General features: G+C 41.1%; 1 protein-coding gene across 1 annotated transcript in view; it reads right to left on the bottom strand.

Moving 5' to 3' along the window:
• The window catches only part of cdk18 (cyclin dependent kinase 18), a 99,056-nt gene extending 73,431 nt beyond the window's left edge, over positions 1-25,625 (bottom strand). Inside the window, exon 1 of the mRNA XM_034698380.1 lies at positions 25,302-25,625. The gene's annotated coding sequence lies outside the window, so the exon portion shown is untranslated. The remainder of the gene's footprint in view (positions 1-25,301) is intronic.
• Positions 25,626-25,879: the final 254 nt, after the last annotated feature.

The raw sequence follows: 25,879 nt of genomic DNA, 5'->3' as shown, positions 1-25,879 counted from the left end.
TCGTGCTCTAACGTCTTCTGGTAAAAAAAACCACAACAACATTCATCTCTCCCTGTGTCCGCCCCTCATATCTTATCTGCCCATCCAGGTGAAAACAATCAAACTATCAAAATGCTTACTAAAATAAAATAATGATAATGCACATTACATTGCCCTTAATACAAACAACATATAAATGACATAAAGTAAAATGATTATGAATATATTAGAATAATCTATATTTATGGCATAAAATTATGGAAATAGCTCCAACACTAATGTTAATTAAATAAATGTGTTTCCTACACATCCAGAGGTCCCACACAGCCAGTCTAACAGTCAATAGTTTGGATTCAAACGGCTGCCCTCCTTGTAATATATAATATTATCGGTGAGGACTCGACTTGGACTCGGACTCAAGTCATGAGGACTCAACTCGGACTCGGACTCGTATTTTTCTCTGGTGACTTGGACTCGGACTCGGACTCTAACACAGAGGACTGAGGACTCGACTCGAACTCGGATTTGGGGACTCGCCTACAACACTGGTATTAATGGTGACTTTTGGAGACTGATGTGAAAGCATTAATCGTTCTTACTCTACTCCTTCCTCGCTGCATTCAGAGCAGGAGGCGTTCATCCCTCAGCATTCAGACTGCAAATGTATCACGCATGTACGAAGACACCACTGGCTGATCCTGCCAACTGTCTCTTTTTGGTCCATTTAGATTGTTAATGTAGATTGTGTACAATAAACATCTTGAAAATGTTGTGGTTGTTGTAGGCTCCTCAGTCTAGTTATAAACATATTTAGTGTTTTTTAACCTCTTTTTGTCTCTCCCTCAACGTTACTCGTCTCCCCGTAGTGTCCATTACAATTTGGACATGCAAATTAAGTGATGACGTCATTTAGCGACTTCTAGCGACTTTTAGGACAGGCAATAGCTACTTTCCTCACTGAGGAGTTGGCAACACTGCTCAGGACACTCAGAGAGAGGTGTAGTTTAATGACACTGGGTCATTCATTCTTGTCCTCTGTCAGGGACATGAGCCTAAAAGGGGTATTTCTAAAACCTCATAAGCTATCATGCTGAAACCTCTTATACCATGTGAGGGAAATCCTGGCCTTTCTAATAAGCTATCATTTTTAGGGTGTGTCTCACAACGAGAGTTCTGCCTTTAGCATACCTTAGCATTCACATTGTATGGGGGCAAGAGCAGTAAATAGTATTAAAATACACATTTATGATGTTTTAAAGCCATTTTTAATTAAATATGTATAACAGGGTCAGAAATGTTCCTGCATGTTTCAGTTCTTTATGTTTGGAAATTGTTTATGTGGGACTTTGAGGACCCCAAAATCATGTTATATGTTAGTATTGTGATTTGCTGCTCTTCCTCAGCGGTCAGAGGTGTGTGTCTGTTGTTTGGCATAAGTCATTTTCTCAATTTATTATGTATTCAATAGTTAGTGAGCTAGCTAAACTTGCATGCTAAGTTGAGCTAATTCACCTGCACGGAAAGCTATGCTAACTTCCGTACAGCAGCTTTAATTCATCTGTGGAGGTGGAGCTGGAGCAAGCTGCAAGGAGCCTCTGTCTGTCTGTGTCTGTGACAGGCACGGTTACTATATTTTTAGTTCTTATTCTGTGTGCAATATTATATCACTGCACACTGTTGCATTGTCCCCCTGTGGGCGAGGAACTGGAGCGGGCTGCAGTATTTACATGGAGGTTCTGTCTGCCTGAGTCTGTGCCAGTGTCAGAATAAATGAAAGTAAGAATCTCAGTGTCACAACATCATTCTTTTTAATCACAACACAACACAGAACCAGCCACTTTGTATGCACAAAAGTTGAATTCTCTGACAGTGTTCTCTCTTTGATGTCCTTTGTGGTGGACGTCGGTACTTACTCGATGTGTGTTTATAAAGAAATTCATGGTATCACATGCGACAAGAATTTGACGGAGGTAGAGAAAACTTTGACGAGGTTTGTGGATGAAGGCTTTGAGATTTCAGATGAAGGTGAAATAGAAAAACAGAGTCCAGAGTGTAGTTTCAGACAGCTAGGCTATTAGACAATATTGGCTGGCCTTTGGGGACCCAGTTTAAGTGGTGTTATGTTCCGGTTGTCATAATTGCTTGTTAAATAACCTGCCATCTGGGTAAGTTGTGTTAATCGCTGCAGGCTATCTTTCCTCCCAACATCAATATCTCTGATAAACAAACATCCTGATCACCATCATTAATGGTGTAGCACACTCTGCTCTTCTATCTGTCCTCACTGGTACTTTTATCTTGTTTTCCCTTGCTGTTTTAACTCGATCATTTATTTTTTTATTTACCCTTCTTGTATTCCATTTATTAGTCTTGCTTTTACCTTGGTTTCTATTTTATTCTCTCTTATATATAAATATTTATCTTAGTGTCGTGGACTTGTCGCCATGGTGCAATACTTTATGTGCAATACTTAAGACGCCAAAAGGATCAGGTGCAATATTCATGCAGTGCAGTATAAGCTTGGCAGTGACACCAACACTGACGTGAAGGGAACATTACTGGTGTGAATGTGGACCAGCAGGTTTTCTCTGTCTTCCCCTGATTTTGTTAATTGTAAGTGTAAATTGTCTTTTTCATGTGTTGTGTGTAACAGTATGAAGTATGCATGGACAATGATTGCAGCCACTGGTGGTATCGTGTCCAGGACAAATTTCCCTCAAGGCACAATAAAGTTTATCCTTTTATCCATATCGTCAAGTTACTTAAAGCAGGAGTTATGTTTCTTGAAATAGAAATAAAGTCTTCATTTCAGAAATGTAAGTGCAATTTTAAACTTAAAACCTCTGGTAACCCAAATCAACAAAAACATTCTACCTATGATATTTATAGTCACATTTACATACTATTACTGTATATTTAAAATATTGGAACTGAGCTTTAATCCATTTCTGAAGTATTATCAGTCAAGTTTTTGATACCGTTCTAACGCTAGGATAAAAAAGGCAGGGTTAACTTGGATATTTATGACAACATAAATATCTAACCAATCATAAATGAAACACTAAGTCACGCCCACACATGTTCAACATAACTACTCCGCTCCTGCTCAGACCGTCTCCTGACGTCTCAGCCAGCTCCCCTCAGTGTTGTCTTAGCTGTTAGCTTGTTTGCTAATCACGTACTGCCTGTAATCAGTCTGTATAGCTGTCTCTCTGCTCTTTGCACCGCTGTGCTCGTGTGTCCCAGTCTGCACATCAACCGCTTAAGATGACAGCTTGCTGTCATTCTTCAATTTTCTAACTGCAGTGATTTGGGGAAACTTTGGGACAGGGTTGAGTTGAGCCGCGGCCGAGTAGCTAAAGCAGTCCCGCATTTGCTCGGCTCATTTCCCCAGGACCAGTTCACTAACTTTCCCCAAACAGCTCAGACTTTAGACAAACAGCCCCGTCTGACACCCTGAGCCAAGCTCCTCTGCATGCACTACACTTCAGCCTCCTCTGCTCCGGGCAAACTAATAAATGATATAAGTCCTGATTCTGAGGTATTTTGTGACTCAGCACTCAGAGAGCATTTGAAATGAATAATTTTCAGATTCTGGAGTTTTTATGTCTTTAGATTCAGAGTCAGACGGCTCAAACATGCAGGCTGTGAACTCTCTCTTGACCTGTCAATCAAAGAGTTAGGCCACGCCCACACAGTCCTGAGAAATGCTCTGACCTGTAAATAAGCAATTTTTTCATAGTTGGTGATGTTTATTTTCACTCAGTTTTTTGTTGAAGCTTGATTATTCAAATTTGATATTTTATATGAATTTTAAATATTCCATTTACGTTTCCAGAGGCTTTAAGTAGATTTTTGGACCTATTATAAGTAATTCAGCTCAGCTTTGCAGCAAGTTGGCTTTAAAATCTCAGTTTGTTGGAACACAATGCTAGCTGCCAAATTGTGATTATTGAATAGCTTTATGTAGTCTCCTCCGCTTTTACTGTCTACCCTTACTGAAGTGTGGCAGCTGTAAACTCACCGACCACGGAACAGGATGTGCAGAGTGGAGGCAACCCGTCCTCAGGTCAGTGCTCAGCAAATAAAGAGTTCTAATTCTAAAAAGGTTTGGTCTATTAAAATAATCACATTCAGAGAAACCTTCACCAAGGCACAAAAGAAATCTGCCCATGTGCCTCAGTATCAGCTAAGAGCAGAAATACCTTCTATAGTGTGTTTATTGCGTGCAATCTGGACCAGTAGCAGCCACACAGACTTAAGCTTAATATTTCTAAAGCTGGAACGTGCGTTCGGCTCAGTCGTACATGTTTTCAATGATGGTGGTAGTAAAGGTGTGCTGAGCATCTTATTCAAATGAATGCAGTCATCTTAGCAGCAGTCATTTCCTGTGGCAGGAGATTTCTTCTGGTGACACAAATGAAAACTATTTATTTGTGAATGTCAAAATGACAGACAAAATAGTGTGTGAAGAGCCCGTATGCTGAGGTCACTAGTAGCTGTAATAAAAAGTGATGAGATATAAAGCTGATTATGGAGTTAAGAATGGAGGAGCAAAGAGGCTTACTCTGCAGAGGGAAATCAATACCGCCAGGCTGGCCAAAGTCCCGGTCTGTTGTGCTCTTCGCTGATGTTTTTCCCTTTGGCTTTTATGAGGCAGCGTTTTGTGAAGGCAGTGTCTCAGCTGGATTTACTAAGGAGTACTTCCAGTACATTTAGAGGAGCTCTAGATATTAGAAGTGCACCTCACTGGCACTGTGCTCTGAGGTAATGTGTTGAGTGATGAAAAACACCTCAAAAGACCTTTTGTGTGTTATGAAGTGGAGGAAAAGTGGCTTCCACTCTTCTGTTCCAGCATTTGTTCAATGATGCTTTACTGTTTTCTGTCCTGTGCTTTCAGTCAGAGAGAAGCTAGTGTGTCTGAGTTTATGATTACAAAGATGCTTGTTAGATTGGACCATAATCCTGCAAATAAATGGATTACATGGAACAGTTAAAGAATGGATTTCTTGAAGTGATAGCAGAAAAATTACAGTAAAAAGTTTATTTTTACTGGTTTTTGGTTCCAGGAAAAAACTAATAAAAATAGAATGAATAAAGGGGATTTACACAGGAGGTCCTTGGGCTTGTGATTTCAGTATTTCCAGGGTCTTAGCAGAAGCCCTGCTGCATGTCTAATGTTTTTCTGAGATGCGTCATGTTGCATAAGGTCAAGGTGTTAAGTAACCTTGGTATAGTACAGTGATAGTAAAACCTAGTCAGAAATAAAATATTGTGTCAATCTTCTTGAAGGTGCATTACAGTCCCAGCTAGATAACCTTGCACCTGACTATTCCCCTCAACAGCATTGGTCTAATCAAGTCAGCCAAGCTGTATATTTCTTCACATGGTTAAGTGTTGGGTGTATGGAGCAACAAAGAGATATTATACATTTAATTTGTCCCTTCACTCTTTCCAAGCCAAAACCTATGATCAAAAGTAGGAGCTATCAGCGTCATCAACTAGACATTCCAAAATACATTTTGGGGCTTCAGTATTTCATCAATGCCAAGTTTTTCCCATCCATTTTGATATGGTTATATTTGGCTGAATTATTCTGGCCTCAGATGAAATGATATGCTTGGAAGTATGTAAGAAGTAATGCAATACGTTTACAACATCTGTACACTGAACTTTTTAAATATTAAATATTTTCTTTGTGTTACACTCTTGCAAATCACCCTTGCCTCTGATTGGCTATTTCAGAGCAGTAAGATCTATTCATTTAAGTAGTGACAGCAGGCTAAGCAAGATGACCCAGACATCCCTCTTCCCAGCAACATTTTCCAGCTCCTCCTGGGGGATCCGAGGTGTTCCCAGGCCAGATGGGATATATAATCCCTCCAATGTGCTCTGGGTCTACTCTTGGTCTCCTAACAGCTGGACAGAAAACCTCCAAGGGTTGGCACTGAGTAGGCATCCCAATCGGGAGCCTGAACCACCTCAGCTGGCTCCCTTTGAGGTGAAGCAGTAGCAGCTCTACTCTGAGCTCCCTCCAGATGTCTGGGCTCCTGACCCGGACTCTCAGGCTGAGCCCAGCTACCTCTCTTAATTCATTTTTGTCACATATATCCACTTTGGATTGTGACCTTTGGTCACTACCCAAAGCTGATAACAATAAGTGATGGTTGAAGCACAGGTTGACTGGTCATTCAGAAGCTTTGCCATCAGGCTCAGTGACTTCTTCACCACAACACTCTGGTACACTGCCTGCTTTACTCCTAATACAGCAATCTGATGATCCATTTTACTCTCACAGGTCTGCAAGACCCTGAGATACTTGAACTCCATCACTTGAGGCAGTCTCATTCCCCACACAGAGGGAGTGAGAGAACCACAGCCTCAGACTGGATGACCCGCACCCCATCTGCTTCACACTTGACTGCAAACGCCTCTAGTGCATGCTGCAGGTCCCAGTGCAACAAAGCCAACTGAGCTACATCTGCCCAAAGGAGAGTTAATATTCTCAGGCCCCTTACAAGAAACCTTCCTCCCCACAGATGTGCTCTGAGATCCTGCCGATGGCGATCACAAGAGGGTCTGATGGACAGACTTTCCTCTCTGCAAGGTTCAGCCAGGATAGACAACATGGAGACTGAGCCAAGCACCACACAACAAACCCCTGTGGTCCACTTTTTTATGTCTACGGTACAGAACGTTCTGTATGGTTTTTATTTTTGGAACATGAATAGGTTTGGCATGATTGTACTTTTAACATTCACTGAAAATGCAAGTTTCAATCAGGAAATAATTGAGACCCTTGCAAAGGATCAAGCAATCAAGCAAAAAATCTTTGAGCATTTCAGCACTTTTATGGAGCTTGGAATGTTACTGACTTTGTTAACATTAGCTCATAAATTCAGCCATTAAAGCAATTTGTCTGTTTATTGGTAAGATGACATTTGTTGGGTAGAAATGAGAATGTTGCTTTTGTGTACTAATTTGTCTGGGACAAACCTGCTGTAAAAAAGAAGAATCATGCTTGAATCTCAAACTTGACAGACATATCAACAGCAAGAAAAGAGGACGGGACTTAATGAATGGTGAGGTACTTTTAGGTGGGCGCAGGAAACTGGGTTGCTAGACTGAAGATTTCAGCTATGGGGCGCTGTTTGTAAAGTTGCGCAGACAGAAAATAACATCAACATTTCTCCCCATTGAGCTCTTAAATGTCTTAAAAATGTAGTGTGACTTTTTAAAAGTCACTTCTTTATCATATTTATAGCAATATTTGTGATCCTTTTCACTTTATTCTAGCCAGACAAATATATTTAAAGGTGACATATCACGCTTTTTTCATCAATATATATTGGTCTAAGAGGTCCCCAAAACATGTCTTTAAAGTTTATGCTCAAAAAAACACTTTGAAATCAGATTTTGGCATGCCTGAAGAACCCTCTTCTTCAGCCCTGCTCAGAACGGTTGGTTTTCTCTCTGACCACGCCCCCTCAGGAAGTGGATATCCCCTCGGCTCTCCAGCACGTTGATCTAATGTTTACATGTTGGCTGAATATACACACTGCTTACAGACCCGCGTTACTTCAACCCTCTAAATCTGATCCAGAATCTGATCCTGACGGAGAGGCGCCTGTAGCAGGACCTTTCTGAACGATTGGTCACAGATTTAGTGATCCTTGTTGTTTTATTTGTCAGTATGTAGACGTGTGTCTTGGTACACAGCTACTAACATGTAGCTATGTGGCTATGCTAACTAGCGCTAGCACTTATCCATGATAAATAAAAATCATCCACTAGATCTTCAAATCTGCAGACGTGGGGAGTAAATCCGACCTCTGCCAGAAAGGCAGCAGGACCTTCCTGAATGATTGGTCACAGATTTAGTGTTTCTTGTTGTTTTATTTGTCAGTATGTTGACGTGTGTCTTGGTACACAGCTACAAACATGTAGCTATGTGGCTATGCTAACTAGCGCTAGCACTTTTCCATGAAAAATAAAAATCATCCACTAGATCTTCAAATCTGCAGACGTGGGGAGTAAAACCAACCTCTGTGTTTATTAAGACAGCCTTCAACTTGAATGCCTCCCTCCTAAGCTCCTTGTTAGCACACATTTGTGCAGGTAATGAAAAACAGAGGAGGGGTTGAGTTGTATTTTATATAGTCTATGGGCTGAACAAGCTCCGAGCTCTGACTTCCTGTTACAGACCAGAAATTGTTGTGACGTAACAAAAACACAGAAGTCTGAAACGGCTCGTTTCACACACATTTACAGAAAGGTGTAGCAATCAGAACAGGGGCAGAATGGATTTTTTTCATTCTCGGGGGGGTTTGTAGACATGCCAGGGACACATATTTCAGGTAGGTAACCATTAAAAAGTCGATTTTGCATGATATGTCACCTTTAAGTTAAAATCACTGTTTAATCTAAATGCTAAATATAAATCTAAATGTTAAATCCAAATACTAAAAGTTAAAACTAAATGCTAAATCTAAATACTAAATGTGAAATCTGAATATTAAATCTAAACACTGAATGTTAAATCTAAATACTAAATGTTAAATCCAAATACTAAATGTTAAATCTAAATACTAAATGTTAAATCCAAATACTAAATGTGAAATCTGAATGTTAAATCTAAATGTTAAATGTTGCTCTGCGATCCTAAATATTTAGCTAATATGCTAATTCTAACCACCACGTAGCAGAAGAGCCAAGATCAAAGCTTCAAAAGCGATACAGATAACCCGACTATCCCCTTTATGAAGCTTTTATTTTGATATTTCCGTTAGCCGTCACTGTGAATTTGCATATTAGCTAAATACTAAGGAACACAGAGTAACATTTAACATTTAGATTTAACATTTAGTATTTGGATTTAACATTTAGTATTTGGATTTAACTTTTAGTATTTGGATTTAGAATTTAGTATTTGGATTTAACATTTAGTATTTGGATTTAACTTTTAGTATTTGGATTTAACAGTGATTTTAACTTAAATATATTCGTCACAACAAAATTAAATTTGAAAAAGATCACAAATATTGTTCTAAATGTGATAAAAAAAGTGACTTTTAAAAATTCACACTACATTTTTAAGACATTTAAGAGCTAAATGTGGAAAATTGTTGCTGTTATTTTCAGTGTGCACAACTTTATAAACGGAGCCCCATACTTCAGCTTCAGCGGGCGCTACGTGACGTTCCTGATGTGTCTATCCTGATAACAAAGACGAAGTTTATCATACAGTGTTGTGCAAATCACTACATCACAGAAAGCCCATAGTGACCCAGTTACATAATTTCATGCAAAACCTTTGAGCAGCATTCAAAGCTGTTGCAGCAGAAGGGAAAGGTAAACAAATGAACTCTCCACTGCAAACAAAATACTGTCCTTTTGACCGAAATGAACTGGAGCAGTTCAGTGGTTGTTGCTTCTGGGGGATGACTGAGGATGTGATTGTTTCAGCAAAAAGCCATATGTCTGTGCTCCAGTGACCCATGTCAGCTCTGGTTAAAGGAATATACACAACTCCTCTCATGTGTACTCATTTAGAATGGGGCCAGCTGATTGTTTAGAAATGCTTCATGGTTTTATACAGGTCAGTGGGCATAGTCATCAGCAAATACACACACTCCACAATATATCTACGTGAGGCATACAGCTCAGAGATGGAGATACACCACTGTAACTCATGGAAGTGTACATGTCGAGATTCAAACCTCCAGGCAGATATTTTTCCCTCTCTTTCATTATCTTCCTCTGTCCAGTTTGTTATAGGAGCGAATGAATGACGGACCCTGAGAGGCAAGTTAAGCAAGAACCTGTGGCACCATGTCAGGGCACATCATTAGCCCTCAGACGGTGAGTGAGACCACTGTGTTTGTCCAGTGAAACCTGGCAGAGCAGCTTCCTGTTCCTGACAGTCAGGGGGGCTGCCAACACAAGCTGTGATCTCCAGGAGGGCAAAGACCACGACGGCGGCGGTGATGGTGGTGGTGAGGATGGAGGTTGAGTTTGAGTTAGAGAGAGCAACAAATGAAACGGAGCGAAAGACGAGTGATTTTATTTCCTTCATTCTATAATCTCCTCTTATCTTATGAGCATATAAAATTCCTGACATCTTGTTTTCAAAGCCCTATTAATAGTAAAACCCCTTCAGCTGCTTATTATGGTAATGAAAAATACATTCAGTGCCACTTAAAGAATCTTGTGATAATAGCAGTCCTTACATGGAGCAACAGCTTCAGAAGTAGTCTTGTGTACATAAGAGACACGACAGGATATGATTATTAGAATAACCAGGCTAGTGTTTTATGTGCATATTTTAAAGGAAGGGAAAAATCTGTCTCCCAAAAAACAGATAAGCTCCTATAAAAAAGATGGAATCCTTTGAATAAGAACATAAACATTGTTTTCATCAGATTTCTCAGACATTTATATTAAGAAAAAATAGAGCGACCATTTCTAAAAAATTTATATATTATTTTCGTATACCTCACATCTTTTTTCTCACTGCTAGACAGAAAGAGAGAAAGAGAGACAGAGAGAAGTAACAGAAAGACATGCACACATCTGTCTGTGTCATCTGTGTGTGTGTGTGTGTGTGTGTGCGTGTGTGTGTGCGTGCGTGCGTGCATGCGTGTGTGTGTGTGTGTGTGTGTGTGTTGGGTCGTATGCGATAAAGCCGACCTTGAGCCTGAGGTTACATTACTGTGTGCTCCAGTAGTTCATACGGACTAAAAATACTGCTTTACTTGTTTAACCTCTGGGGCGAACACGCGTGCGCACACACACACACACACACACACACACACACACACACACACACACACACACCCTAAAGGAGAAGAATGGTGGTGACAGTGCCGTTTCACAGGAACCTGAGCGGTAAGAGAGGATCTCTGTTAAACAGCTGGTGTTTTTAGTCTCTAATGAAGCTCATCCAATTTAGCTGCCATTATTCAGCCATGTTCCAGCAACAAGGCACACGCAGTATAACAGAGATATTATATAACGGAGTCTTTACAGAGGTAAAGCACACAGGACTTAAGTGTATTGAGTATTTTCACATGATGCGCGTGTTCAGACCGGAGTCCAGATGTCTCTGTGGCTCACAAAAATAAACTCTACCAAGAAGTACATGTTACATTACCACCACAATCACCATTTGACGTGGGAAGTAAATGAGCTGCACAAGGATGTTGTATAATCCCATGACAGGTAATTTGCTGAGTTTTAAAGTTCCTGTCGAATAAAACTATATATCTTTTTTTTCTACTCTCACAGTCATTAGGAAGGTGATTCAGAGAAATTCTAGAGTCCAGTAAACATTGAGGTAATTATAATGTGTGCTCTTTTATGAAGATACATTCATCTTGAATTATTACGTGTAGAAGGCATCCTAATGGGGCGTTCACACCAAACGCAAATAAAATCATTTGGCCAAAAAAAGGCGAGAATAGATGCGAGTTCTGGTCTGGTGGCTTGGATGACCCCAATTGTGCTGCTCGAATCACACGACACCTGCAAATGATGCAAATGATTTGCAGCAATTAAGTGAATTTTACATGCAAATAAATTTGTGAGAGTTGAAAATCTGAACTCCATTGAATCACTTGCGCCGGGATAGCCAATCAGCGTACAAATCCTCCAGTGACGTATGATAGGACGTATGATAGGATATGGACCAGTGGAAGTTAATTTATCAGTAACATATCGGACACATTGATTCCCAGAACTTTGTGCCTCTACCAGTTTGTATGAAATCAGGATTAAACAGGAGCTCACTGTGAGAACAGAGAGTGTACAAGTTGTGAAAACCTTTGTCTGTCACTTGATTCCAGCTATGGGTTGTAGTAGGAAGTTAGCACTGCGTCCTTCAGCATAATCAGCTTCACTATTCAATGTCCGCAAGCTCAACTTTGTTTGATAACAACAGACTGGGGTGGCGTGGGACACACCCCACTTTGAGAAAATTGCATTTTGGAACTCGGGTAGGCGTGATCATGACTCGCAAATTTAGCGAGTAAACACAAAATTCTCGTGTTTGTATTTGCACGAAAAGGGCGATCGTTCACGTCTGGTGTGAAGTAACATTAGGGAAAAAGCTTCGGCTTAAGCAGAAGTTTCTTTTGGTTGTTTGCGTGCCAAAAATATATTTATATATATATTTTAAAGCACAAAATAATGAACATGTAGGCCTCAGTGTTCATGCTGTCAGTCTGTCAGTGCCATTATCCCTTGTGAAGAAGTGTCTTTGATTTTATAACGCTTCGACTCAGTATTTAAAAAATGGATGGGGATCAGGGTAAAAAAAAAGGTGATTTGGACATCCAAAGGTTTAATGTATTGTGTGACAACAGTAATCATATCTTTCATATACTCTTCTTTCTGTCAGTTTAACTCAGTACACCGGTAACAGATACTTTCATTGCATGTATTACAGGGAAATGGTATCAACATATTCACACATTTTCAAATTGCTATAAGTTCCTCTGCTGCTTCATCACTGTGTCTGGTGTCTCCTTTGTCCACGCCGTCACTTCTGTGTAATGTTTATGCAGCCTAGAAAAAATTAGCATTTGGATTGGCTCCATTATCTTGACCACTTACCCCATTCGGGGTCACGGGGGGCTGGAGCCAATCCCAGCTGACTTCAGGCGGAAGGCAGGGTACACCCTGGACAGGTAGCCAAACTAACACAGTGACTGTGTTTCAATTTTCTTAAACTAAGCTCGATTGGCGGCTGTAAATGCCAAACATTACACCTGACAGTTCTGTCCATGTGCTCCTCCAGTTTAAAGGCAGCATGAAGTACGCAGAATCTTAATCCCATAGCTGTTTTCATGGAAACTTCACAAATTATCTTAAATCACTTCATAAACTGAATCTTTTCTTCATTACTTGATGATTTTGATAGCAAGCTGAAAACATGAGCCTCGAAATAATTGTGACGACATCTGAAAACTTCTTCCACCTAATGAATCGGAGTGGGATGTTCAGCTTGGTACACACACCCTCTTGACTTTTAGCTGCTAATTGCTCTTTTTTGTTAACCAGCTAGCTGCAAACTCTGCCTGCTCTGATTTGGTGGTGAGTTTATTAGAGCGGTTTTGATGACAGCTAAACTGATGGGCACAAAAACGTATTATCTCAAAGATGCTGAAACGGTCTGTGACTGAGTGTAAACCGTCCAGCTTTGTGAGTACAAGCTGCACATTTCTGTCTTATCTACCCCAGTCTTCAGGAAAAGATCCTTTTTCATTAGACTGATTTATGGTTCAGAGGAGGTCATAAAAACTAAACAGCCACAAGGACTGTGCATTAGCTGAGTTTGTGGATGATCTTATCTCTGTTTACTCCATAATACACATAGCCTTATGTAACCTGCTCAGATTGCTGTCAGATTATATTCTCATGAACTCCAAACAAAGCTTGGACAGCGACTTTCCTTTTAGCAGCCTGATTGCTGCCTAACACAACACTGTCTGTCTAAAAGAAGGACTGAGGATGGACTAATAGCTTCTTTGAGCTTCTGTGAACATCAAAATCTTTCTGGGACATTATTTTCAAAAGGGTATGGTACAGCGTCTAGGGAATCTGTGAAAAGTCTGATCACTTAAAGAGGTAGAAAAAAGAGAGATGGTTGTCTCCATCTTTCCCAATAATGATAATTAAAGCTGTCAGAAATCTCTTTGCTCTTTGATGGGATGAAAAAAGAGCTCATGTCCTTTTTATCAGCTACCAAGAAACAAACTTTCTCTTGTTTGTCATCGCTATGATATCCCTGTTTCTCTGTCTGACTTTTGTTCCGAATTTGCAAATAAAAAGGAACTCCAGGTGTGCATGGAATTTAAAACAACCGTATCCATCTCTGGAAACAGAAACAGAAGCACATTAACCTTGTGTGGCTACGTATTGCTGATTATATCAAACTGTTGAACAACATGTGCTTGCGCCCTCTCACTTAGGGAAATAAATGTGCTTACATCTTACACTGTAATGCCTCTGTTTCTTTCACACACACAATTATCCTGTTTTTCTTCTATTACACATTGTTTTATCTCTTTGCTCACCGAATAAAGAAAAACAAGCACATCAACTTATCTTGGGAACACAGTGTCGGACTCTCTTATGAATGCCATATCTGTAACATTGAGAGTATAAAACATGAACGTAGTCCTTTAGACGTCAGCCATTGGTTTCTATAGAGGTGTTTTGAAGCTCAATGATGGCTCCATTATCATTCCATCTATCCATTATTGGATGGATAGACTTTAAATTTGGTGAACTGAGACACAGACAAAGAGGTGAAGCTGAGGCGGGTATTTAGCCACCAGGAGAACATCTACAATGCACCAGCTGTGCCTCTACTTAATAACATTTCTTTATAACTCCAAGCTTTAACATAATCAGAATGGATGTGTCATATCTACATAAATAAGCTACATAAACCACATCCTCCTTCTGAACCATGCACTTAAAATGTTGAATTCTGCTGTAAAGATAGGTCTTCTAACATGGTACCTAATGGCAGTTCCTTGGCTTTTGTAGCCTGCCTCAAGAGGATACAAAGCGGCAACCTCTGGTCTTAAAATATGAAGCCTATGCAGAAGTGTTAGAAACTACACTTCATCGAGTGTCAACTTGAGGCTGGCTGCAGAAACACCAGAAACCACATACACACCCATTCAAAGAAGACAATCTTTACAGCAGAAATAAACATGTTTACAGCCTGGTTCAAAAAACAGTTTAGGTCTGAATAGCTAATTTCTCTATCTGCACACATTGTACGGGGGTGAATTTTTTATAACTTTGTATTTTTAAAGATATTAAACGTACAAGTTTTGCCTGATTAAGAGCTTGGCTTACTTGATTGACAGGCAGGCACCCTGTAGATGTTAGCAAAAAAGCTAAATGCCCGCCTTTTTATTTCACAGTAGCTCAACAGAAGTTAGGTAGAGTTCAACATTTCCAATATGGCACCCGCCGAAGATTGGCTTCAAACAGATGGGTGACGTCACGGATACTACTTCCATTTATCATACAGTCTATGGTGGACACTCAAGGAACTGCAGTGCTTTGTACTTCTGCATCAGCTTCATTTTTCAACACCTGCTTGGTCTGCAGCTGTACGTCCTAAAGACGCTACTGTATGAACCATCTGGACCTCTGAGGTCATCAGGTACTGGTCTGCTTTCAGTCCCTTGAGTCAGACTGAAACATGGTGAAGCAGCGTTTAGTCATTATGCTCCACATATCTGGAACAAACTCCCTGAAAGCTGCAGGTCTGCTCCAACTCTCACCCCTTTTAAATCAAAGACTAAGAGTTTTTTATTTGACACTGCCTTCCTATCTTAGCTTATTTTAATTCCCTTTAAATGCAAATTTTATTTTCATTTTTTAATATATTTGTAATTTTCCTTTTCTTTTCTTTTTTATTATATTTTTCATTTTAATTGTGTTCTTTTATGCTTGTCCGAATGTTTCCAATGCTTTTGATGTTTTAATGTAAAGCACATTGAGTTGCCGTCATGTATGAAATGTGCTATACAAATAAAGCTGCCTTGCCTTGCCTTGCCTTGCCTTGCCTTGCCTTGCCTTGCCTTGCCTTGCCTTGCCTTGCCTTGCCTTGCCTTGCCTTGCCTTGCCTTGCCTTGCCTTGCCTTGCCTTGCATAAACCAACCTTCGATATTTAAGGGTGTTTTCATCGATGATTTTCTATCATGAAAGAACAAACGCATGTACGAAATTACATAAATAACATGAAAACAGGGGGTCACTTTGTATGCTTCAAAATAATACAGCTCCTACTCATTACAACCGTTGTCTAACTTTTTATCTCTCGTTGTCGTCAGGATACGTACTTCTCAGATTTTTTCCCCAGATCAATTTAAGAGAAGCTTTAATTATGAAGCTGTCACTCGACGCAAAGTTGGCAACAGTGTTGACAGCAACAATAAATCCCTCTGTGAGTCTCAGTGTGTCTGTCTACATGTCACCCCCTGCCCCAGTGTGAACACTGGGCCCACTGTGTCCTCTGGCTGTAGGTGAATAACAACACTGTATGGGGTCAACATCTGACTGGCCTATTGTAACACAGGCCCCCGTGGTTTGTGCAACAGGCCACACATGGCATGGTGGTTGTTTGTCTGGTGATAAAGTGTTCATCATACACATCACAAAGCCCTGATGAGGGAGGGTTTTTTTTTAGATAGTTTGGATAATAACAATTATAAATATAAGAAATCGGCTTCATGGACAACAAAACACTGGATTATGCTCTTATGATGAATTCTGTTCAACTCAAGAAGACGATCACAGAAGCAATTATTTCATCTTCTGTTTAAACGATTTTAAAGAAAAACGTTTCTGTCTTTCACAAAGTAATTGGGGTTAGCTTGAATGTGATTGCTCAATGCATTTAGATGTTTTAGTAAAAGTTGAACCAGGTACGAACTTTACTAGATGACCTTGCAATCTTTTCTCGGATCTAAGCCTCACATGACCGATGAGGCTGTTTATCCACACAGTGCTGTGTGTGTGTACAAACAGCACCTCAAGCAGGATATCTCAGCTCAGAAATCTTCCTCCTCAGCCATGTCTCCCTGCTTCCTCCGGCTCTGTCTGCTTCAGCTCTTCAATCTCCTGTCTGAATGTGCCTGAAGGAAGTTGGCAGACATCCAGGAGGCATCCTGATCACATGCCCAAACCCTTACAACTAGCTTTGACTCTTCCCCAACATGTCATTCATTCATGCATTCATGTAGTCACTACCCCGAGCTCGTGACCATGAATAAGTGTTGGCAATCATGCTTAGTTCACTTTCCAACATGACAGTCAAGAGTCTGTTGACCTCGTGCTCTGAACTGACATCAACAGGATACATTCTCAGGGTGCAAAGACACTTGAAAAGACTCCTTCATACAGGACTGGTCTGCCAGAGATCAGGAGATCACAGTCTTTGCCTACAACAAACGTAGATGTTATCTGTGCAGCCTTTGGTAATAGCTGAAGTATAGTACTGCCAACCGTTACATGTTTTATATCAAATAAAAACCTCTCCTTTAGGCCTTGGAAGCAAACCAATTATTTCTGTGAAGAGTCAAAGTTGTTTTAGGGCCCTGCAGCTACCCCATACTTCTTTCTCTACTTCTACACACCTGGTTGAACGCTGCTCTCTGACACTTCAGGATGGCCAAGTTTTTGCTACAAAGGGAATCAGGTGTCTCAGGAACAAAGTTTCACAGTACAAGGTTTAAGCCTCGCTCCGATGAAACACTCTGTCATCTTACATATAGAGGTCACCCAACTCCACCATCCAATACCTGCAGGGTAGAAGTATTCATACCCAATAATCCACATAGACTGCAGGATATGTTCAGTTCTACTTGTTTTACTGATGTGTTTCATAATAATAATAATAATAACTGGTATTCATATAGCACCTTTCAAGAAACCCAAGGTCGCTTCACAGGGTCAGGTAGGGGGTCCCGGGGGGAGGTGGGGACATGACTAGCTAATGGGGAAAGGCCTTGAGGAAAAAGTGTGTTTTGACTGCTTTTTAAAAATCGTCCAGGGCTGGGGCACTGCAGTTGTCGGGAGGGAGAGAGTTCCATAGAGTGGGGGCAGCCACACTGAAGGCTCTGTATCCAAAAGTCTGCAGCTTAGTCCGGGGGATGGAGAGGAGACCCAGGTCCGAAGACGGTAGGTTCCGGGTGTGTTGGTGGGGGAGGTCAGCAAGGTATTGGGGGGCAGGGGCATGCAGGGATTTGTAAGTGAGGAGGAGGAGTTTCACTGGTTACAAACATGATTATGACTAGGGGTGGGAATCGCAGGGTGACCCACGATACTATACCAAACAATATGAGATCTTGGGCCCACGATAACGATGATATCACGATACAGCGATAATCGATAAATATTGCAAAAGACTGGTATAGCGATATATCATGATATCTAATCAACTAAAGAGTAAAAACTGCTCATAAAAAGTCAAAGAGCAGGATTCCTGTATTTATTCACTGCTAACTTCCTACTACAACCGATAGCTGGATTCAAGTGACGGACAAAGTTTTTCACAACTCACCACATAATCCTCCTCACTCTCTGTCCTCACAGTGAGCTCCTGTTTATTCCTGATCCCATAAAAAGTAGGAAGAGTCAGAGAGTTTGGGGAAGCCGTACAGAGATAGAATCAAAGTGTCCCATATATTCCAGATGAGTTAATCACCGCTGGTCCATACGTCACACCATATGTCACCGGGAGATCTGCACACTGATTGGCTATCAGGGTGCAATAGTTTCGCTGGAGTTCAGATAGTTTAACTCGCGTGAATCACCATTTGCGTCACCCATTTCACACCACCAGACCAATACTCTCGTCTATTTGCATTTGGTGTAAACGCCCCAGTAGAAAGCTCATTCTGATTGGCCAAAACCTTAAACCCACTGTGATTCATTCTTAGCAGCAACAGTGATGCCAAGGACAACCAAACTGTCGTGAAATCAATCTGTGCACAGGAGTCTGGCACATTTCGCCTCTGCCTTTTGACACTGTGGGAATTTTTTTTTTTTCCGTTTGCATTCTAAATTGGGAAACATTTGAGAAAAAACTTGAGTTGCCATCTCAGACTGGTCTTGAGGGTGGGGAAATAATGACAGTTAGCTGGCACAGATGTAAGAGCAGTCTACGCTACAGGTTAAACATACGTACATAACTAAAACCAGGGGACAAAGGGAGAGGCATCTATAACGTTGTACAACCACAAGAATGATCATACTCATCATGTTTAGAATAAAAAAAGTCGTCCTCCCATAAGAATGAGAGCTAATGAAAGCTACACACTCTTATGATCTTAGCTCTGCCCACAGGTCCATCCAAAAGACGTACAGGTCAGACAGAGAAATAAAAAACACTGTCATTTATGCTTAGTACAGTGATGAAATACTGCACCATCTAACTCAACACCAAGGATGAGGTATAAATAGACTCTGCTGTGAACCGTGAAACTTCACATTGTCTCAGCTTTGACCTTAGTTCTGCTGGCGACATTTAGAGCTGTCTGAAAGATTCGGACAATCCATAGAAAAGCACTGGCATATGTCAAAGCAGTGGGATGAAACTTGAAACCACACACCATTCCTGGTTTGCTCACACTGATCATGTCTCTTTTCTCACTTTATGGAGTCAAGTAGGAATGCAACCAAAAAACACACATGTATAGGCTAACAGGCCAACTAGTGTCAGAGCTACATTAGAGGCAAGTCAGGATGCAGATGTTACCACTCAAAGTGTGGCACGACTGTAGACTGTGTAAATAATGGACGTATTATCCGTGACGTCACCCATCTGTTCCTGAGCGCTGTTTTGAAGCCAATCGTTGGCGGGAGCCATATGGGTAATGCTGAAGTCAACCTAACATAGTGTGAGGTAGAGAGGCGGGGTTTGAGCCTCCTAAGCAACGGCTATGTGTTTCCGCCTGTCAGTCATGTCACTCATGTCCTTATTTGGGCAAAACGTGTAATCTTAATATCTTCGCGTTAGAAAAAAAATGTACCCCCTGTAGAGTGTGTGCCAATAGAGAAATTAGCTACGTAGACCCAAGCCGTTTTTTGAACCAGGTTGTAAACATGTTTATTTCTGCTGTAAAGATCGTCTTTTTTGAATGGGTGTGTATGTGGTTTCCGGTGTTTCTGCAGCCAGCCTCAAGTGGACACTCCATGAATTGCAATTTATAACACTTCCGCATGAGCTTCATATTTAGAGACCGGAGGTTGCTGCTTGGGCATGACCCAGATAAAAAAAAGCTCTGCTAATGATTTAGCCATGAATCAATACAACAAGTTGTGTACGTGGGAAAGAATAAAGAAAAAGGAGAAAGGTTGAGGTGTTATCTAAGAGAGAGAAAGGGAGAGAGAAAAGGAGTCAGGAGATGAAAACACAAAGAGAGTGAGTTAGTTTTGGAAAAGACAGTAGCAGCACAGACTGTTTTATCCTCAGACAGACTCAATATTATGGACGTCTGTTTGTTATGACTAAAGGCACGAAATAACTCCAGGGAGGCTAAAAGGGCAATCTTTAAAATTAGATTGGGGAACTTCCTGCTGACAGGAAGAAATATTAAGTTCAGCCACAGCTTATTGAACTGCAACTTAGAAAGCCACCAAGTGTCCACACTTTTTTCCTGCTGTGTTTCACGGTGTTTGTAGACTAAGCCTTAGCAGTCTGCCCATGTATGTTCCTCCCACATAGTACTCCTGCTTATTCTCTGCTCCCCCAACATGTAAAGCAGCAGCTACATCAGCGGATTTATGGTTTGTATGAAGGGGGGATATATTCCCTCTCCCTCTCTCTGCCCCTCAAGCAATAAGATATATTGTATACTTGATATTTCAGTTATGCAACCTGGTTGCATGTCCACCTAAATAAAATGCTTCAGGGCTCCATAATGCCTTCAATTCCAAGTCAGAGTTTAGGCTTTGTAAGTCGTGACTCAGATACTTTTAGCATTGCTTGCCTTGGACTGATTGTTCCTGCATGTACCTTTGGTAAGAACCTCAGCTTCTTGAATTAGAGTGTGTTGATTATTTGCAGACTTAAAATACAATGCACAAAGTAGAAAGGGTTATTTATTTTAGAGTGGGGATATCTTCAAAAATACAATTTCAGACACTGGAAGATGTGGATAGAAATTAAAAGAGACAATTTTGTTACAACAAAGCATGCACAGTCTTGTAAGGAGCTCAGGTTGTGTATTGATTTTGCATAAAGTCCTTAATAGCTTGCAAAGATTTTTAGTATTCTGGACGGAGTTTACTTCATGACATGAGAGCCTGCATTGCACCACTTTGCGTCTTGGAGATGACTATGGACTATGGTTATTTACTGTGCCCATTTATTGGCTTGTCTAGCCACCCACACATCATGTCTCGACTTTTCAATTCCATTAGAGATCACTTAGTGTTTCTTTAATGAAAGGGAAACACAGAGGAAGAGCTAATCAATTATTTAACTTTGCAGAGAGATCGCACCCTGACCATTATAACAAGGTACACAGATCAATGGAGCCAAAAACATAGATGTTGATTACTTTAATGTCAGGAACGTGCAGCAGGGTTTAGACCTTTACAGCTATCAGATTGCTTAACATCACATTTGGTGTGTGATTATTCTGAAGCCTTGTTTGTTGGGACTTTTCCTTTGGGTTTTGGCTTATGGGCCTGCTTCTGTCAGGAGCTGCTCTGTGACTCACAGCCTACCTCACACTCCCTGCACACAGCACTTTATACATTTCCCAAGGTGGCTTCTGTCTGTGTCAGTGTGCAAACCAACCTCTAATAAGCCTTTACAGCTGCAGCACTAAGAGAACTGCAAATATTCAAAGCACCTCAAACACAACACTGAGAATAATAGTTAACAGTCCACATACTGTCCAGAGAAGACAGTCCTGGTCACCCATCCAATCATCAAACAGCGTCTGTCCACTAAACTGTGCCTGTCACTACATTTATATCCCTCCAGTGTTCCCTGAAAACAACACAAGTCTATATAAAGCATTGGCAGCCTCAGATAGGGGGGGTAATTTTAAATGAGCTGGATAGCTCAGCTGTGAATTTACCGCCCACCCACCTGTGAACAGCTTTTGAAGCATATTGGGTGCGAGTGAGGAAAGCATGCCAAGCAACACTTAAGGCTCTTTAGGTTTTATTTTAGGAACTTGATGTGTTTAGTTTATATCTTTTTCTTAATTTATTCTATTTTAAGTTATTTTTATGTTCAACACTTTGTGTTACAATGTCATTGTATGAAAAGCGCTTTATAAACAAAGTCTGATTGATTTATGAACTGTTATGAGAGCTTAGCTGAAGACAACTTAATTAAAACAACATGCAAAAGAAGACAACATGCTAAACTGAACAATGACACAAACTACTCACACACTGATGTACAGCTGACACTGGTAACTAGAGTGTACTCTACTAACTGTTGCTTTACTTTGGGTTTGTTCCAGCTAATTTAACTGTGCACTGGCCTGCAAAAGAGTGCCATCTTACAAAATAGAACCATTTCATGGTATAGTTATAAATGTACGTTTTTTGTATTCAAACAGAAACATAGAAAGTAACAAGAACACAATGGGAACACAATGTTCCTTGTTCCAACTGAAAGTGTTATTTCTTGCTTTCCAAATGGCAACAAGAAGAGAAAAACAGCTTTGCCTATAAATTTAGTAGTCTGCAAATCGCACTCTTAAGTTTGCCAGCACCGTCAGATTGTAATCTCTAACACAAAAACACTTGAGCACCGAGCCAACATTTCTCATGTGGGTGTTTTTGCTTCTGTTTGAGAAAAACTCTTCACAAGTACAACATAGTCATGGTAGTGTAACCTACACACATAGTAGGGCCCTGTAGAGGTGATGCTTTATTCTTACTAAAGAGGCCTCCTCGAGTGTTTAACCCGTCGATGTTTCTTTACAGCAGCCTGCAGGCTCAGAGCAGTTTTACCTCAAACTGTCTTCTGTTTGATGGCTTTGACCAAATGTTTGCATGTGTTTGCTCATCTGTTAGGGGTGTTTAGTGCTAGTGCCAGGGTTATTGTTGCAGAATATGGTGGCATCTATCTTTGTATTATCATGGCTGAGTGGGCCTGGGGGCTGTGTGATGAATCAGGGACTCAGTAATAAGCTGCTTATGTAAACATGGCCATTGTGCCTCAGCTGCAGGATGCTACAGTAAATGATTGCTACTATGGACACAAATGTACAGTAAGAACCTTTACAAGCTTCAATAGGCAGGTGGGCTGTTAGTTTATAAACGATATCAGGAATAAAGATTCTGACCTGGTTGAAAACTAGCAAAGAGGGACAGACAAGAATGAAGTGTTCAGTATTCTAGTTTGCATGTTCAGCATGTATCATTAGATTCTTATCAGTAATAAAGCCAGCATCCATGGTGACTGAATTCCCTGCTCTTTATTTAAGTTGCCAGCTCATTCATGTAATGCAGCTCTGGACCAAACAATGTCACCATTCAAGCATTTACTACAAAATCCTATTTGTCTAATTTCATTTAATGTACCTAAAGACTCTAAACATTAACCAATGCCAGTGTCACTCTCAAAGCTTCCATTGTTCCCCTCACTACACGTGTCAAGCTGTTTATTTACCTCTGCACACATGCAGATACAAGAGTATAACATTGACAGTGTTTAGTAATGTCCCTCCATTTCTGCCCATTGTGAGCTTCGAAGTCAAAAGATCACCTCTGCAGGAGCTGACATTATTCTGCACTGGTGCAACCGAGGCATGGGCACAAGCAACCTTGTTAGTAGTGCGACATTACCAGCTAGGTCGCAGAACATATGATGGTTTAGGAAAATTGTGTCAGCGTCCATTATGTTCCTCCTCTTCTCTGCTAATCCAGTAAAGGACGCTGCAGGAGTCTGCATTTATGATGAAAAATCCACTCTTGTTAAATATAGTAATTAATTAAAGCTAAACTTCTCAGAAAAATAAGTAAATCAGCATAATAATAATTAACATGATCATACTGCAGCCAGTCAGCAGAGGGAGCTCTAAATCCTTTGGCTGCACCGTCAGTGAAAACCGATGTTTATTGTAATATACAGTCTATTGGGTATCATCATAGACTGTATTTATAATGGACGTAGTATCAGTGACGTGACCCATCTGTTCCTGAGCGCTGTTTTGAAGCCACTCATCTGAGGCAGCCATATTGGTAATGCGGAACTCAACCAGACTTAGTGTGACATAAGGAGGCAGGGTTTGAGCCTGTCAGCTAACAGCTATGTGTTCCAGCCAGTCAGTCAAGTCAGTCATGTCCTTGTTTGGGCCCCGTACAGTGTGTGCCGATATAGAAATTAGCTACGTTGAGCCAAGCTGTTTTTTTGAACCAGGCTGTAAACATGTTTATTTCTGCTGTAAAAATCGTCTTTTTTGAATTGGTGTGTGTGTGGTTTCCGGTGTTTCTGCAGCCAGCCTCAAGTGGATTCTTGATGAATTGCAGTTTATAACACTTCCGCATGAGCTTCATATTTTGAGGCCGGAGGTTGCCGCTTGGGTATCAGAGGAAAATGTACTCCTATAATATGCTTTCTTTAAAAATGGCTTTTTGGTTTAAGGAAGAGGAGACCAAACCAGCATCTTAAATTAATATATTCTTGCAGTTAATTTTGAACTGACAGCATGATGACGGGTGTTAACTTGGAGACTGGGAGAGAAAAAGTCCCTCGCTGTCAGCTGACGGCTTCAAACATGACATCATGCTAACAGACCGAGACTAACACTACATGTCCCAGGCTATACTGTAAGTCCTCAGGAGTTGAGACAGTGGAGCAACATCGTCATTGTACAGCAGTGTATGGATTCAACAGAAGTGTTACCTCTCACTTACATGATGTTCTTATGATAGTACTGCAGCGAAGGTACAGCCTAAACTCTGCATGATTCAGAAACGCATGACGATGATGCGGAAAAGGGAACCAATTTAGTAAACATATTCCACACATGCACACACACACACCATCAGACAGCCAATTACCCTGAAGGCCTTTATACTTTAGGTAAACAGTGCTGTGTGCACAGTGCTTATTCAGATTGACTCCTGTATGTTTGAGCTCCTCTCTTACTCCGGAGCCACTTTGCATGGAGGCTCATCAGAGAGGAGAGAGCGGGGTGAGTGGGTGGAGGGTGCGTGGGTTCAGGGGTGCTTAGATGCAGTTGCAGTGGTTGACAATAACAGCAGCAACAGTTGGAGACAATTAAAACTTTTCAAAGTTCAGACCAGATGAGGCCACAGCAGCCTCATGTATCCTGACACTGTATCAGCCTCTCATTGTACTAACTATACATTATGTAATGCTACTGTAAATAACAACAGTTAACTACAGCATGACTTTGAGTGTGAGTACTCAAAGTACTCACGTAGAACCATATGTGCTCCTCACATTAAGTGTCTTACATTTTGCCCTCTTTCACATCTGAAATCTATTAAGAGCCACATTACTTTAAACCTCAAGATAGAGCTTCACACCAAACAGAAAAAAGGAACATCTTATTTGCCCAATTATTAGAGCTCAGTGGAGCGAAGGACGACCCCCTGAGATGTTCATACAGCTAATGAGCTGTCCTTATAGGAAAAACACACACAGAACGTATGTTATCCTTGAACCACAAGTTCAAGCACACATCAGCAACTGTGTTCCTCCGTTTGTGCCCTCTCTGACCCCTGACCCTCGCTATGGTTGATATGTCTTAATGAGGAATGTGAGAGGATGTGGCTGCAGCAGATCTACTTACAGAAGAGCCCAGGTCATCCACGCACAGAAAGGACAGAGCAGGGGGAGCAGACTCCTGCCTCTCCGCTCAGGTTTCCTTCACCTCCCCAGGTGTCACTCAGATAAATAAATCCACAAGATGCAGACAGCTCAAGCTGCAGTGATGGACAGACTGCCCAGTGAAAGGACAGAGAAAATGGACTAACCAGTCCAGGAGTCACTCTGACAGCTCAGCCTTCCACCCTCCCTCTGTCCTCTATGCAGAGCACTGTGAGCCGCCTCACTGCCCTGATAACAACAGAGAGTGGATACAAACACAGAGATACAGTAGACAGCTCAGAGAGCTGAAACTGCTGCACAGAAATGTTTTATAACCAGCCCGCAGCTCCTCCTCCACCAGTCTCTGACTTTGGCCCGCCCTCGTTGGTATGGAAACAGCCAATCACCACTCTACATAACACAAGCCTCCTCCTCTGCCTCCTCCTCCTCCTCTTCCTCCTGCCTCTGGTGGTGACAGAACTGTCACAGAGCAATGAGAGCTATGAAACCTTCTGATGTTTTGAGAGCATGAAAGGCTGTGGTACCTCTGTATGTAAAGGC

Source organism: Notolabrus celidotus, chromosome 1 (assembly GCF_009762535.1).
Source record: "Notolabrus celidotus isolate fNotCel1 chromosome 1, fNotCel1.pri, whole genome shotgun sequence".
Lineage (NCBI taxonomy): Eukaryota > Metazoa > Chordata > Actinopteri > Labriformes > Labridae > Notolabrus > Notolabrus celidotus.
This window is presented reverse-complemented; position numbering and strand designations above follow the sequence as displayed.